Source organism: Sapajus apella, unplaced genomic scaffold, assembly GCF_009761245.1.
Source record: "Sapajus apella isolate SASKATOON/1434 unplaced genomic scaffold, GSC_monkey_1.0 scaffold23, whole genome shotgun sequence".
NCBI lineage: Eukaryota > Metazoa > Chordata > Mammalia > Primates > Cebidae > Sapajus > Sapajus apella.
In genome coordinates, this window is record NW_022436963.1 from 31,207,581 (window position 1) to 31,223,090 (window position 15,510).

A 15,510-nucleotide genomic window follows, 5' to 3' on the forward strand; every position below is an offset into this window, starting at 1 on the left:
TTTTTTTTTTTTTTTTTTTTTTTGAGACAGAATCTTGCTCTGTCACCCAGGCCGGAATGCAATGGCGCGATCTCGGCTCACTGCAACCTCCGCCTCCAGGGTTCAAGCGATTCTCCTGCCTCAGCCTCCTGAGTAGCTGGGATTACAGGTGCCTGCCACCACGCCCAGTTAGTTTTTATATTTGTAGCAGAGGCAGAGTTTCATCATGTTTGTCAGGCTGGTCTTGAACCCCTGACCTTGCTAATCCGCCTGCCTTGGCCTCCCAAAGTGCTAGGATTACAGGCATGAGTCACCATGCCTGGCTGAGAGATTTCTTTAGTTAAGATGAAGGCAGCTTCTAAGAATCAGTGACATGTGTTTTCTCCCAAGAGACTTTTGAAAGCAAAACTTGCAGGGACCCCCCTCCTAAGAGACAGGAGGTCACAGCTGAGGTATCTGGCCAGATGCAAAGAACTTCCCTCTCTGTTCTTGTTAACGCTGATAAAAAGGCTTCCTTCCTCATTCTCGGGACCAGCTTTTCACCCACTGGCCAACTCAGTCCCCGTTCCCCTCTTGTCATACTATCCTCCCACCACCTCCACCCTCTTGCCACCCGGACTTGACCTTGTCCTAGACTGTCCCTTCGACAACATTTGGGGCCACCCAACTCTTCTCACCTTTGCTGGTGCCTCTTCCTCTGTCTTGCACTGGTGGGTTCATGTTTCACTTCTCCACCAGGGCAGGGGGTGGAGGCCACAAGGGCCGTCCCATCACCTCATGTTTGGCAGCTGTGGTGGGCCTGGGTGGGTGGGAGAAGGGTGTCTGGTTCTGGTTCTAATGTTAGGAGAGGGCCCCTCCACCTGGCCAGCCCTGGTTTCCTCTTTTGCACCCTGGGGAGAGTCACATCTCCCTTACAGGGCTGAGAGGTGGAAACTGGTGATCACGGCTAAGGTGCATTGAGCATCTACTACATGACAGGGATGTGGGATTTATCTCACGTAAGCCTCCTGACAACTCTATTTTACACATAGGAAAACAAACTCAGAGAGATGAAGTGGTTTGCCCGTGATCACCAGGGAGTGACAGGTGGAGGCAGCATTTGAACCCAGTACTCAGTCCCCAGAACATGCACTCCTAACCACATTCCCACACCATCTTCCTACAAAGTAGCATCTGTACAACACTCTCAGAACTAGCAGCAACAGAAGCTGCAGACTTTTGGAAAGGGAAAGCAGCTCCTCCATTCCACCTCCACCATGACAACTATGGACTGGATGCTCCGGCTTGCTTATCTCATGAAGGTGGGGAGGCGGCAGTCTGTGCTTTCACTGTCACTCTCCCGTGTACCGAGAAGGGAAGTCGCAGCTCAGACAGGATAAGGAAGTTGAGCAGGGTCACGTAGCTGGTCTGTGGCAGCAGGGAGATTTGAATGCATGCTAACTTGTTCAGTTATTGAGCACCTGCTGCATACCAGCCTGCATGTCAAGTGCTGGGTATGCTGTAGGATCTACAATAGGGTTCCTGTCCTCTCAGGTCTTACAGCTAAAGGAAGGGTGTTAATGATGGAAATAGCGTGTTGACAGATTTTTTTTTTTTTTTTAGATGGAGTCTTGCTCTGTCACCCAGGCTGGAGTGCAGTGGCATGATCTCGGCTCATTGCAACCTCCGCCTCCTGGGTTCATGCAATTCTCCTGCCTCAGCCTCCCAACTAGCTGGGATTACAGACGTGTGCCACCACGCCCAGCTAATTTTGTGTTTTTAGTAGAGACAGAGTTTTGCCATGTTGGTGAGGCTGGTCTCGAACTTCTGACCTCAAGTGATCCACCCATCTTGGCCTCCCAAAGTGCTGGGATTACAGGCGTGAGCCACCATGCGCCGCTAAGTGACAGGTCTTTATAGCTGGGCTGATCCCGCTCCACAGAACTATGTCCCTTGGGCTGCTGACATTGAAATGGCAAACACTGGGCAGCCAACTCGTGATTAATTGCCAGGATGAATGGAACCACCCCAGCTACAGGGCTCTGGGAGCTAGACCCTATGTCCACAGCAGGTCTTTCGGAGTGACTTCCAATGGTTTCCCATGACCCTGCTGTCTTGCTTTCTCCTGATAACACCCAGCCACTACCAGGTCTGTGGGCAAGGAGAGGCCCCCTGGGGTGGCAGGAGCTAGATGGGGCCCTGACTTATCACCACCAGTGAGCCTTTATCTGAATATTCCTTTCTGGAACACAGGGACACCCATTGGGAAACCAAGGTGAAAAAGAGGGTGGAGCCCAGTCTGGGATTTGAGACTGAGTATCTACATCGCTGGGCCCCTTTTGGGCTCCAGGGCTCCTCCTTCTCCCTCTCTCCCTCCCTCTGTAAGTGGACATTCATTCGGGTAGAGCCAATCAGGTAGTTCCCTAAGCTGGAGCTGCTGAAGCCTCATCTCAAATTTGTTAAGAGCAGTCATCTTCTTCCCTCACTCTCAGTTCCCCCTCCTCCCCTTCTCCTCCTTTTCTGCCTCTGCCTCTGTCTCTGTCTCCTCCTCCTCCTCTTCTGCCCCCTGCTCTCCTCCCCTTCCTCCTCCTCTGCTTCATTCCTTGGGCCACTGTGACTTCTGCTTAATTTCCCTTCCCCTCTTTCCCTCTCCGCCTTCCCCACTTAACTTTTCACGCACTTCACTAATGGCGAGTGCTACTTTATCCTTTTCTATTACTTTTCTCCTTGTTTACATGTTAAGAAAAAGTTACCTTCCCCCCACCCCCGCCTCAAGACAGGGTCTCACTCTGTCGCCTGGGCTGGAGTGCAGTGATGCAGTCTCAGATTGCTGCAGCCTTGGCTTCCTGGGTTCAAGCCATCCTCCCACCTGGCCTCCTGAGTAGCTGGTACTACAGGTGCGTGCCACCACACCCAGCTAATTTTTGTGTTTTTGTAGGGATGGAGACCTTCCCATGTTGCCCAGGCTGGTCCCAAGCTCCTGGGCTCAAGAGATACTCCTGCCTCGTCCTTCTAAAATGCCGCTGGGACTACAGGTGTGAGCCACTGCTCCCAGCCAGAAAAAATTACTTTTCTCCTTGGCGTCAAAATAATATTCCAAGGCTATTTTCTCCTTCGAAAGACATTCATTTCATGTGCTTTGAACATACACATGGAGGGATTACTATTGCAAAATTATGCTCTGGTTATCCTTCTCTTGCAGAAAAGAAACACATGCCATTAATTCTATTTACCTGTCAGTCTGTTATGAAGGAAGGCCCGAATCCAGAGCAGCTTCTCTTCCTTGCAGGTCTGCCTGCTGAAACTCATCAAGATACTTTCCAGCTCATTGTTTCCAATGAGGACAGAGACGCAAGCTGGGAGTGCCGAGGGGCTGGCTTATCCACCAGATTTTGAATCTCACAGCTTGAAGCTTTTGTGCCTCTGTCCACAGAAGTTCTCACCAAAAGTGTAGCAAAGGCACAGGGCCTGGCCTGTCTGATTTCTGCAAGCCAAGACCCCCAGTGAGTTACTGAAAACATATTCTTCTATCGCAGAAGTGTTTAGTCATGGTTGGTAAGAATGTATGCTGGGTGAAAGAGAGACACACAGAGAGAGGGAGAAACAGAGAAGGAGAAAGAGGAGGAGGACAAAGGGAGGACAGAAAAAGGAGTACAGAGAGATGGCAAGAGAAGAGACAGAATCTTTCAAGAAAGGAGTCATGGCTGGGCGTCAGTGGCTTATGCCTCCCTATAATCCCAGCACTTTGGGAGGCCAAGGCGGGCGGATCACTTGAGCCCAGGAGTTTGGGACCAGCCTGGGCAACATGGGAAACCCCATCTGTACAAAAAGATACAAAAATTAGCTGGGTGTGGTGATGCACACCTGTAGTCCTAGCTACTTGAGAGGCTGAGGTGGGAGGATCACCTGAGCCTCGGAGGTTGAGGCTGCAGTGAGCCAAGAGCACACCACTGCACTCCAGCCTCAGTGACATGTGAAACCCTGTCTTAAAAAAAAAAAAGGTGTCAAAGGAAATACAGAGGGACAGAAACAGATTTCCCAAGAGCAGGAACAACAGTGAGAGACACAGAGAGACAAAGATGGGAGAGACAGCGAGAGCAAGAGTGGGTGGAACAGAAAGAGCAAGTGAGCGGGAGAGGCAAAGAGGACAGGGTAGGGGCGAGAAAGAAGGAAAGGAAAAAAGAAGAGGCTTGGGAAAGGAGAAAGCAGGAGGAGAAAGATCAAAAGAACCTGAGGCTTGTAGGCGTGGGAAGAACCCTAAGAGTTAATTATTGATTTTACCAACACACGGCCTCTCGACTCAAACTGTCTCCTTGGTTCCCCATTTCCTAGCTGTGCAGTTGAGACAGGTTACAGTATTAAATATATCTGTGCCTCAGTTTCCTCATCTGCAAGATGCAGACAACAGTCCCTCCCTCATAGGGCTCCTGGGAGGACTGCTGAGTTAGGACATTAAGCCAAGAGAGTCCAATCTTTTGGCTTCCCTAGCCCACATTGTAAGAACTGTCTTGGCCCCACTTAAAATACATTAACACCAACGATAGCTGATGAGCTTTAAAAAAATGCAAAAAAAAAAAAAAAAAAATCTCATAATGTTTTAAGAAAGTTTATGGATTTCTCTTGGGTGGCAGTCAAAGCCGTCCTGGGCCTGCAGGCCACGGGTTGGACAAGCTTGCGTTAAGCAAATGCTCAAGATGCCTTGTTTGTTGTGATGATCATTTATTGAACATGTATGTACCGCTTTGTCATGTGGGACCCAAAGATGACAAAGCCCCCGACTCTGTAGTTTAAGAAAACTCTGTTTTCCAGTTTCCCTGATCTGTCTGGTTTATTTGTGGTTATTAATAACATCGCACTTTCACTCTCAAACGTGTCCTGATTCAGATGAGAGGCTTATGTCATCACCTTATTTGGGGGGCAGGGTGTGAGTAATCAGGTTGGGTGGAGGCTGCAGTAAACCAGGAGCACCTGCCCCCGTGAAGCCGATGCTCCTGCAGGTGCAGGTGACGAAAGGGGCTTGTATTTGAAGAGTTTCTGATTTTCCAAGAGAAGCCAGAAACTCAGATTTTTATGTGAAATCATCCCAATTTTAAAATAAACGATTTTTTTCCATTTTAAAAAATACACCTTATTAAAAGTTTTCCAAACTTCCTGCCCCCAGTCCAGCTAAATCACACCTGTGGCCTGGGCCAGCATGTGGTCTGCTTCTAATCTCTAGACTTGAGGAAGTGACAATCTATTGAGAGGAGCTAGACAAGTAAACAGGCAGTTACCACACCGGTGATAAGGGCGGTGACAGCAGTGAGCCCAGGGTGAGTCAGGAGGCAGAGGAGGGGCAGCTACCGGAGCCGAAGAGTGGAAACCTGGGAAGCCTTCCTGAAAGAGGGTAACAGCTGAGCTGATTCCTGAGAGTTGAGTGTGAACCCATTCCAGAAATGATCATAAATGATGGCAGGGAACGTTTCCCCTTGTTGCTTCCTGGGTGTTAGATATTGCTGTAAATAACTCTGTGTCATCTCATTCAACCCGCACAGTAACTCCATGAATTAAGGACCAGTGTTATTCTCATTTTTCTACAAGAGGCGACTGAGGCACAGAGAGGTTAAGTAACTTGCCAAAGGGCACACAGTGAACAGATGTCATGTGATCTACCATACACAGATTTAAGTATTAATCTAGGAAACTCCATGGAAGACCAGAAGGACATGTCATTCTGCTAGACTAGAAGGCAGGAGAGAGCAAGGCACGTTAACGAAACTGAAGACAGGCCATTGCGGCTGAAGTGGGATGTATTCACCACATGGGGCAAGGAGCTAGTCTGCTAGCTGGGAGGCAGCAAGGTAGACAGGAGTGAAGCTGGGTCAGGCTAAGGGGCTCGGGCTTCATCTTAAGGACCAGAGGCAAGATTGAAATGCCAAAAGATTTAAAGATCAGTATGACTCCTACTCCTCTCTCCCCTCCTCCATTTAGAAAAAAGCTCAGAAGCCCTTTCCTCCCTTACCCTAGGTCACACAGCCCAGCTCTGGGGCCAAAGCCAGGTCTCCGGACTCCCGCCAGGACAGGGCCCCACCCCAGGAAGTGACAAGAGGGAAAGGGAAAAGGCCCAGAACAGTGGCTTTCAAGACTTTATACTGAAGATTAAAGAGCAATCTCAACAAGAGAAATTAATCTGCCCTGATTCCATTCCCTCGCACGCCCTGGGTGGACCCAAGTTGTTCTTTTGGCCTCACCCTCACCCCACCCACCAGCTTGCGAAAGGAGAGGGCTAGGAGACAGCTCTCCCTTAGAAAGCCCAGGCCTGGGCTCCACGCAGGGCCCAGCAACTCAGAAAAGGCAGCAGATCAGATGGGCTGGAGCCAGCCCTTTGAAACCACCACTGGGTGGTGAATAAAATCACTGGAAACGTCTGCTCTGTGGAAGCTCGGTTGGCGGCCCCGCCTGGCATGAAAGGCCTGACAATCCCTTCAGAGGCAATTCTGATCTCTGCTCCCTGGGTGAGTGCCTGCCTGTGGATAGACTGATTGACGTGCAGTTGCCAGGACAACCAATCAAGACCTGTGCGTTTAGATTTGGTCTCGTCTTAGCTTGATTTCAGGGCGGAGTGGTCTCTCCACGTTCTGAGGCCCTTGGCTGGTGGGCCTGTGCTAGTTTGCATGGGTGAATTCAAACCACTTCGTGGGCTCAAGTGGATAGAGGGGCATTGAATGTGTCCTGCAGAGTGCCTGCCTTGTGTCAGACACTGTTCTAGCAGCCACAGGCAGGCAAGCCCCTGATTTTGCGGACTTCATGTTCCAGTAGAGGGATGAAGGCATTGGACAAGTAATAAAGTCAATAAAAGAATCTCAGAGATGGCGGCGATGTTTCCAGATGAGACTTTCTCAACCTTGGCACTACTGACATTTTGGGTTGGATACATTTTTGGTGATAAGGGGCTGTCCTCTGTGGGATGTTTAGCTCTATCCCTGGCCTACATCCATTACATGTCAGTAGCAACCCTACGACTTATGGCAACCAAGCCGAAAACATTTCAGACATTGACAAATATCCTGGGATGCCAGATTTACCCCTGCCTGGTTGAGAAACACTGCTCTAGACCAGAGCTGTTCACTAAAAATGTAATGCAGCCAAGCACTTGGGAGGCTGAGGCGGGAGGATCACGTGAGCTCAGGAGTCAGGGACCAGCCTGGGTAACAGAGGGAGACCCCATCTCCACACATTTTTAAAAATTAGCCAAGCATGGTGGTGCATGCCTGCAGTCCCAGCTACTCAGGAGACTGAGGTGGGAGGATCCCTGGTCTCCAGAATGTTGAGGCTGCAGTGAGCTATGGTCATGCTACTACACTCTATCCTGGGTGACAGCGAGACCCTGTCTCAAAACAAAAACAAACAAAAAAACAAGCGGCATGCATAACTACATTTTCTAGTAGCCACATTCGAAAAATAAAAGACACGGTTGAATTTTTAAAAATCGATTTGATTTTACCTCAAATATTTCAACACGTAATTCATATAAAGAGTTGTTAATGGAATATGTTATATTCTTTTGTTCTTACAACGTCTTCAAAATCTGGTGTGCATTTCACACTTACAGCACATCTCAATTAGGAAGGTGCGACTCCCGACCACCCGCCCCTGCTGCCTGAGCTGGGAATTTAAGCGCATGCTGTTCTTAGTTCATCAGAAAGACAGGCTCAACCTGGAGCCTCCCGTGCTATTCAAAGTGTTGTCTCCGACTAGCAGCAGGGGAGCTTGTCAGTGGCAGGATCTCGGGCCCCTCCCAAGAACTGCTGAATCAGAATTTGCCTTTAAACAAGCTCTCAGGGAATTTGTGAGCACACTGTAGTTGGACAAGAACGGGGTGAGGAAATCAGAGTGTTCAGGAGCCAGGCATCGTGGGAGTGACTCAAGTCCATGAAATGCAATCGTTCCGCTGGTAGACATCACATCTTCCTGTTAACTAACTCAAGTCTCAGTTTTCCCATCTCTAGAATGGGGATTATTCATATTCTTTCTCAGAGCTGGATGGTACTTAGTAAGTGTGAACTCACTGCCATGCCCCTTTCCTCTCTGCCCACAGCTCCCCTCCACAAAAGCCTTCCTGGAATCTGACTTTCTTAATGTTGTGCCCTAAGTTGGGGATGGGACGAAGAGGAGACTGTCTCTGCTACAAGCGATGCTGCCCCAAGAGGGGAGACCCTGAGCCCAACTGCAATGCCCACCTGGGTGGCGGAACCCATGTGCAGCGGCCTGAGGGGCCTGGGCATGGGGTGAGCCCCCACACCAAACAGGTCACGTGGCCATGTGGAGAATGACCTGCATACGCTCACACGCTGCACAAGGCATGCGTGAAGTAGTGGCTCTGTCACTTAGGAGGACTTCCTGTTCCCAAGGCCAGAACATTCTAGAAAAATCATTAAGGATGGCCAGGTGTGGTGGCTCACACCTGTAATCCTAGTGCTTTAGGAGGCCCAGGAGAGCAGATCATGAGGTCAGGAGATCAAGACCATCCTGGCCAACAGGGTAAAACCCTGTCTCTACTAAAAATACAAAAATTAGCTAGGTGTGGTGGCACATGCCTATCATCCCAGCTACTCGTGAGACTGAGGCAGGAGAATCGCTTGAACCCGGGAGGTGGAGGATCTTGAACCCAAGATCGCACTACTGCACTCCAGCCTGGCGACAGAGCGAGACTCCATCTCAAAAAAAAAAAAAAAAAAATCATAAAGGAGCTAGAGGTTCACTGTTTGCCAAGTTCCTCACCCTCAGCAAGACTATGTTGTTAAGTCTCACCCTTGCAACTGCCCAGGGGACCCGCCCGCGACCAGCCCAGGATCTGGGTGAAGCCTGACTCTCACTGCGGAATGCCAATTCCTCTTGATTTCTAGTTCCAACATGTCTAAAATGGAAGGTGCTGATCTCCAACCCATGGTGCTCACTTTCCTTGCCTTTCATCAGGGCTTGGGCAGGCTCCCCAAGTGGGCGGGCAGGGGTGAAACAGAGGTCAGGGGAGGGCTGAAGCCAAAACTGTGTGGAGAGAAAAGGATGCCCCTGCCACTGCCCCACCTCAGTCAGAGCTGGCACCTGGGTTAAACAGATTAGGAAAACTTCATGCAGAGACTAGTGGCTACAGAGGTGTGAATTCGAGTGGGAGGAATCCCATGTGCCTTGGATTCCCCCTTCCAGTGAGCTAGAACATGATCTTGGTCAAGCCAGAATGCTGATTTAGGGGTCATGCCTGGGGGTTCCTCTAGGGGTGGCAGACATGTTCATGAGGGTGAGTGCTTTAAAAATGACTAAGTCCTAGTGTTTTTGCTGTTCCTGTTATGATTCGGAAGTATAACCTTGGACCACGTAAGGACTTCAAAAAGGGGAAAAAAAATTGCGCCAGATGCAGTGGCTCATGCCTGTAATCCCAGCACTTTGGGAGGCTGAAGTGGGCAGATCATTTGAGGTCAGGAGTTCAAGTCTAGCCTGGCCAAGGTGGTAAAACCCTGTCTCTCTCTACTAAAAATACAAAAATTAGCCAGGCGTGGTGGCAGGTGCCTGTAATCCCAGCTGTTCAGGAGGCTGAGGCAGAAGAATCGCTTGAACCAGGGAAGTGGAGGTTGCAGTGAGCTAAGATTGTGCCACTGCACTCCAGCCTGGGTGATAGAGTCCTGTCTCAAAAAAAAAAAAAAAAAAAAAGGCAGGTGGGCTTGCAGAAAAAGGAAGAAAAGAAAGGAAGAAAGGAAGGAAAGAAAGAAGGGAGGGAGGGAAGGAAAGGGAAAGCAGGACCTTTCAAAGTTCCAAAGAAAGAAAAAGATGGAGAAAAGAAGTAAGGAAAGAAGCAAGTGGAAGAACAGATTAAGGGAACTAGATTTACTGCCTACCAAATATATTGTGGGAATTTTACTGTTTCAGTATTTTTCCTTTTTCTCCTCTTCTGCCACCTCCTCCTTCTCCATGTCATATCCACGTTTCAGGCACGGAGAGGGAGGGCCAGAGACGCTGCCTTGAATCAGAGCACCCTGGGTTGGAGTGTCCCTAACTAGCTTAGTGACCTTGGGAAGGTCACTTAATCTATCTGATCTTCAGCTTCCTTATCTATATGAAGGAGAAAATAATAACTATTTTGCAGAGCTGTGGAGTAAATGAGAGAATATATGTAACACCCGGCACATGCCAAATGCTGAAAACATGGTAGTTATCAGCACGGTTACTTTTAAGTGAGGTGCCCGAGGCCACACAGCTAGTGAGGAGCCAAAGCTTTGACTCAGGCCTGTTGAGTCCAGAGCATAAGCGTTCCACCACACCAGACTGACTCACTAGGTAGTGACAAATCAGGAAAGTGTCACATACACTATAAACTGTCTCTCCCATAGGCATACATTTGCACACAGGGAGTGACACCTATTGTTTTTGCCTGCCCAGCAACCATTCCTTTTTATTCTGGAAACAGCATCTTATGGCTTTAACACCATCTCCAGGTCTAGGGAGGAATATGTGACTCAAGCTAGGCCGGACAGAGTTAATCCTGATATTTCTGTTGAGAAGAAAGATTTCTTTCTAGTGAGGTTGTTAAGCTCACAGAAGGTAAGACCAGGGCTACTGGGACAATTCTTTTTCATCCTATGGGCAGGCAGAGCTGAAAGATTAAAAAAACAACAAATCTCTAACACTAGCATTTCAGCACCTGGAAACAGCTATGCCTGAAGCCATCTACTGGTTTTTTTTCTTCCTGTAGCTGATTTGAATCCAGTTTCTGTCTTGCAACTAAGAGTCCTCACTGACTAATTTGAGGCTTGTCTGATGCCAAGGCTCACATACCTTAAACCATCCCAGATTGAAAAAAATAAAATAAGAAAATAAACCATCCCAGATTGACTCAACAGTATAGAGCCTAAAGAGAAAAAAGAATAAAACAAATACTTCTTCTCTTTCTCACTTTCTTTTATCTTATATTGATATGGTACCTCTGCTAACAATTGCTGAATGAGTGTGCAAACATGTCCAAGACAGTCCCTTCACATCACTGCTTATTAATGACCTCATTACCTGCATAAACATCATGATTCTTTGTGTCAATATCATAGTTGTCCATGTCAAACCTGTGTCAATTCCACAAAAATATATCAAGCTCCATTTCTGGCGCCCCTTGGAGAAAACTAGAGGTGGTGAGACAGAAGGAGGAATATGTTTTTCTTTTTTCTTTGAGATGGAACCCAGGCTGGAGTGCAGTGGCACAATCTTGGTTCACAGCAACCTCTGTCTCCCAGGTTCAAGTGATTCTCCTGCCTCAGCCTCCTGAGTATCTGGGATTACAGGCATGTGCCATCATGCCTGGCTAATTTCATAATTTTAGTAGAGACAGGGTTTTACCATGTTTGTCAGGGTGGTCTCAAACTCTTGACTTCAAGTGATCCAGCCAGCGTGGCCTCTTAAAGTGCTGGGATTACAGGCATGAGCCACTGTGCCCAGCTGAGAATCTATGTTTTTTACTCATAGTTTGGGATTGTTGCAATTGAATACCTCCAAAATAATAATCAATGAATATTTCATTCAATAAACATTTACTGTCCCCTTCCGTGTGCCCGTCTCCTGAGTTGTCTTAGGATAATCATTATTATCCTAAATCATTCCATTACTTCTTAGATATTTAGCATTCCAACAAATAGAAAACAAGCTCTCTTCTCTCCCTTCCCAAGGGTGTATGTCTTTCATCTCCTCCTTGGCCATCCAGGTTTCAACCTCAGAGTTGGTTTTAGCCTTCGTGAACCCATCTGTTGGGATGTTGAGTCACTGAGTCATAAAGAGGAATGTTTCCCACTAAACATCACACCAGAACAGACAGACTTCCAGCTAAGCCAGCTGGTGACCTGGCCGCCCCTGAGTGGAGAGAATGGGAGACGTGGGAGGTGGGAGGCATGCCACGCAGACGGTCACCTCATGGTGACGTCACCTGCCAAACCAGTGACTCACCTCCCAGTTCTCCCCTCTACCAGCCATATCTTGCTCACTTGGAATACCTGAGGGGAATACCAGCCTCCTGTGTTTAGTGAAAACACACGATCGTGAGCTATTTTTTAAAGGCATGCTGTTTCCTTGCTTTCAAGTGCATGCCTGGGTTAAGGCTGCTTCTGCTTTTAATAAGCACCCAGGAGTCTCCTTTTGAGGAAAGAGTTGGATAAGAATGGTGGATTGCTATGTGGGTTACTTTTTTTTCCTTAAAGTTTTTCATTGTAGTATGCATAACACAAAATTTACCATTTTAACCCCTTTTTTTTTTTGGAGACAGGATTTCCTGTCTGTTACACAAGCTAGAGTGCAGTGGTGGGATCATCGTTTATTGCAGCCTCACCCTCTGGGGCTCAATCAATCTTCCCAGCTCAGCCTCGCACGAACCTGGGACTACAGGCATGTGCCACCACACCCAGCTAATTTTTTAAACTTTTTGTAGAGATGGGGTTTCACTATGCTGTTCAGGCTGGTCCTGAACTCCTGGGCTCAAGCGATCTGTCCACCTTAGCCTCCCCAAATCCTGGGATTATGGCATGAGCCACCTTTTTTTTTTTTTTTTTTTTTTTTGAGACGGAGTTTCACTCTTGTTACCCAGACTGGAGTGCAATGGCGCGATCTCGGCTCACCGCAACCTCCGCCTCCTGGGTTCAGGCAATTCTCCTGCCTCAGCCTCCTGAGTAGCTGGAATTACAGGCACGCGCCACCATGCCCAGCTAATTTTTTGTATTTTTAGTAGAGACGGGGTTTCACCATGTTGACCAGGATGGTCTCGATCTCTTGACCTCGTGATCCACCTGCCTCGGCCTCCCAAAGTGCTAGTATTACAGGCTTGAGCCACCGCGCCCGGCCATGAGCCACCTTTTAACCAGCCTTTTAACCATTTTTAAGTGCATAATTCAGAGGCATTAAGTACATTCTCAATGTTGTGCAACCATCACTACCCATTCCTAGAGCTTGTTCATCATCCCTTCAATTCATCTTCAATTAAATTGTCCATTGAATTCTAATCAAACAAGAACTCCCCATTCCTCCCTCCCTGCAGCCCCTGGTACCTCTACTCTACTTCCGTATCTATGAATATGTCTATTCTAGACATACCATATAAGTGGAATCATACAATACTGTCCTTTTGTGTCTGACTCATTTTACTTAGCATCACGTCTTTAAGGTTCATCCATACTGTAGCACTTACAAGAATTTCATTCCTTTTCAAGGCTAAATAATATTTCACTGCATGTACATACTACATTTCATTTATCCATTCATTTGCTGTTTTCACCTCTTAGCTATTGTGGACAGTTTACTTTTGAGTCTCTGAAGATCATTTGTTCTCTTTAGTAGTTAGAAATTCTTCTTTAGGAAGTTTCTCAGAGTTCACTAGTAGATTGGGACTAAGATGACCAGTTCTAACTACTTCTCAGGGGTATTGTGAAGATAAAGTTAACTCCTGGTAGAAAAGTACTTTATAAATTCTTGCTGGGCATGGTAATCCCAGCACTTTGGGAGGCTGAGGTGGGCGGATCACTTCAGGTCAGGAGTTCGAGACCAGCCTGACCAACAGGGAGAAACCCCATCTCTACTAAAAATACAAAATTAGCCAGGTGTGGTGCATACCTGTAATCCCAGCTACTCAGGAGGCTGAGGCAGGAAAATCACTTGAACCTGGGAGGCGAAGGTTGCTGTGAGCTGAGATTGCGCCATTGCATTCCAGCCTGGGCAACAAGAACAAAACTCCATCAAAAAAAGAAAAAAAAAAAAAAAAAAAAAAAAGGAAAGTACTTTATAAATTCTAAAATGTGTCTACGGCCATACTACCCTGAATGCACCCTATCCTGTCTAAATTCGAAAATGCCCCAAAGTAAAAACAGAAAAAATGTTTTTACTTTGCTTGCACTATTTGTTTAGCTTTTCCCCCCCATGCAGAAAAAAAAGAACACTACCCTAATTCAAATTATAATAAAATCTAGACGGAAATGGTCCAAATGAAAGAGATTTTCCTGGGATGTTTGTATACACTGCAGTCTCTCTGTTCTTTCCAAAGCAGAGTACAAGTGTATTAAGCGCTTACCATGGACTGGGACACTATTCCATTAATTACTAAGCATTAATTTACTAGCTTTGGGACATGGATAAGTTACTTTACCTCAGTGCCTCAGTCTCTTCAGCTGCAAAGTAGAAACCAAAGGGATAGAACTGACCTCACAGAGTTGTTGTATTAAATGAGGTAATAACGGTTGTGGGCTTAGAACAGTGTTTAGCATACAGCAGGCCACGAATGCTACTTGCATTGATGTTATTACATGTTTCTTATTTGGGATTATTTTTATCCTCATCTCACATTATTAACACATCATTAAAGATTAAATGCATGGTCTTGGTGGTGCAGTAAAAATGCATCAATTTCAGAGAAAAAGGGCCCTGTCTACCATGTTAATTGATGTTTTTCGAGGCTGCCTGTTAATGGTAAAGCATTCTAGTTTAGGACTCAGATTTGATTTTACTTCCCAGCTTGTCTCACATTACCTGAGTATTCTACTCTGTAAAATGGGGATAACGTCTACTCCATAAGGTTGTGTTGAAGCCACAAGGTCATGCCTGTGCAGCTTTGCAAGGCTCAATACATGCTGACTAGCAAGTTATCACCCTTCTCTCTCTTCACCTGGCACAGTCTGGCTACTCAGGAAATGCTTGCCAAAGTTAGTTAAAACAAACATTTCAGCTGGGGGCGGTGGTTCGTGCCTGTAATCTCAGCACCTTGGGAGGCCGAGGCGGGCAGATCACTTGAGGTCAGGTGTTCGAGACCTGCCTGGCCAACATGGTGAAACCTTGTCTCTACTAAAAATACAAAAAAACAAAACAACAACAACAAAAAAAAACGTAGCCGATCATGGTGGTATGCACCTGTAATACCAGCTACTGGGGAGGCGGAGGCAGGAGAATGGATTGAACCAGGGAGGCAGAGACTGCAGTGAGCGGAGATCGAGACACTGCACTCCAGCTTGAGTGACAAATCGAGACTCTGTCTCAAACAACCACAAACAAAAAATAAAACGAGCATTGCTTCACTGACAGTGGATGAAACCACTGACTCTTAAGAGGTTCATGAGATGCTGATCTATGGCAAGGTAAGAAAAAACCCAACCCTACCCAAGCAAACCAAACCAAATCACAGAGGCTTGAAAAGTCAATTCTCCCAGCCACGTGCTGTCTTAAGTCTGGAGCTTTAATTTTCTCTGGCTTGTTTATAACACCCTCGGGCAAGTGTGCTTTGAAAACTTGACGATCATGCACAATATGGAAGGTGGGCCACAGGGTGCCCCCAGGGCAGAATCCAGGAACCGCGGTGGCCCCGTCTCCTGGGACCTGCACCCTGGAGCCGGGGGTTTCCTGAGTGGGCCGTGCCCCGGGTCACTTCCCGGGGGCGGGTTAGTCTCACTGAGGCGGCCAGGATGCTCTTGGTCTCCTAGACAACAGAATGTGTGATTGAGGTGATGCAGCAAATGAGTCGTGTCATCCTGCGAAACCACCCTCCCCCCACCGCCCCCTCACAGCCGG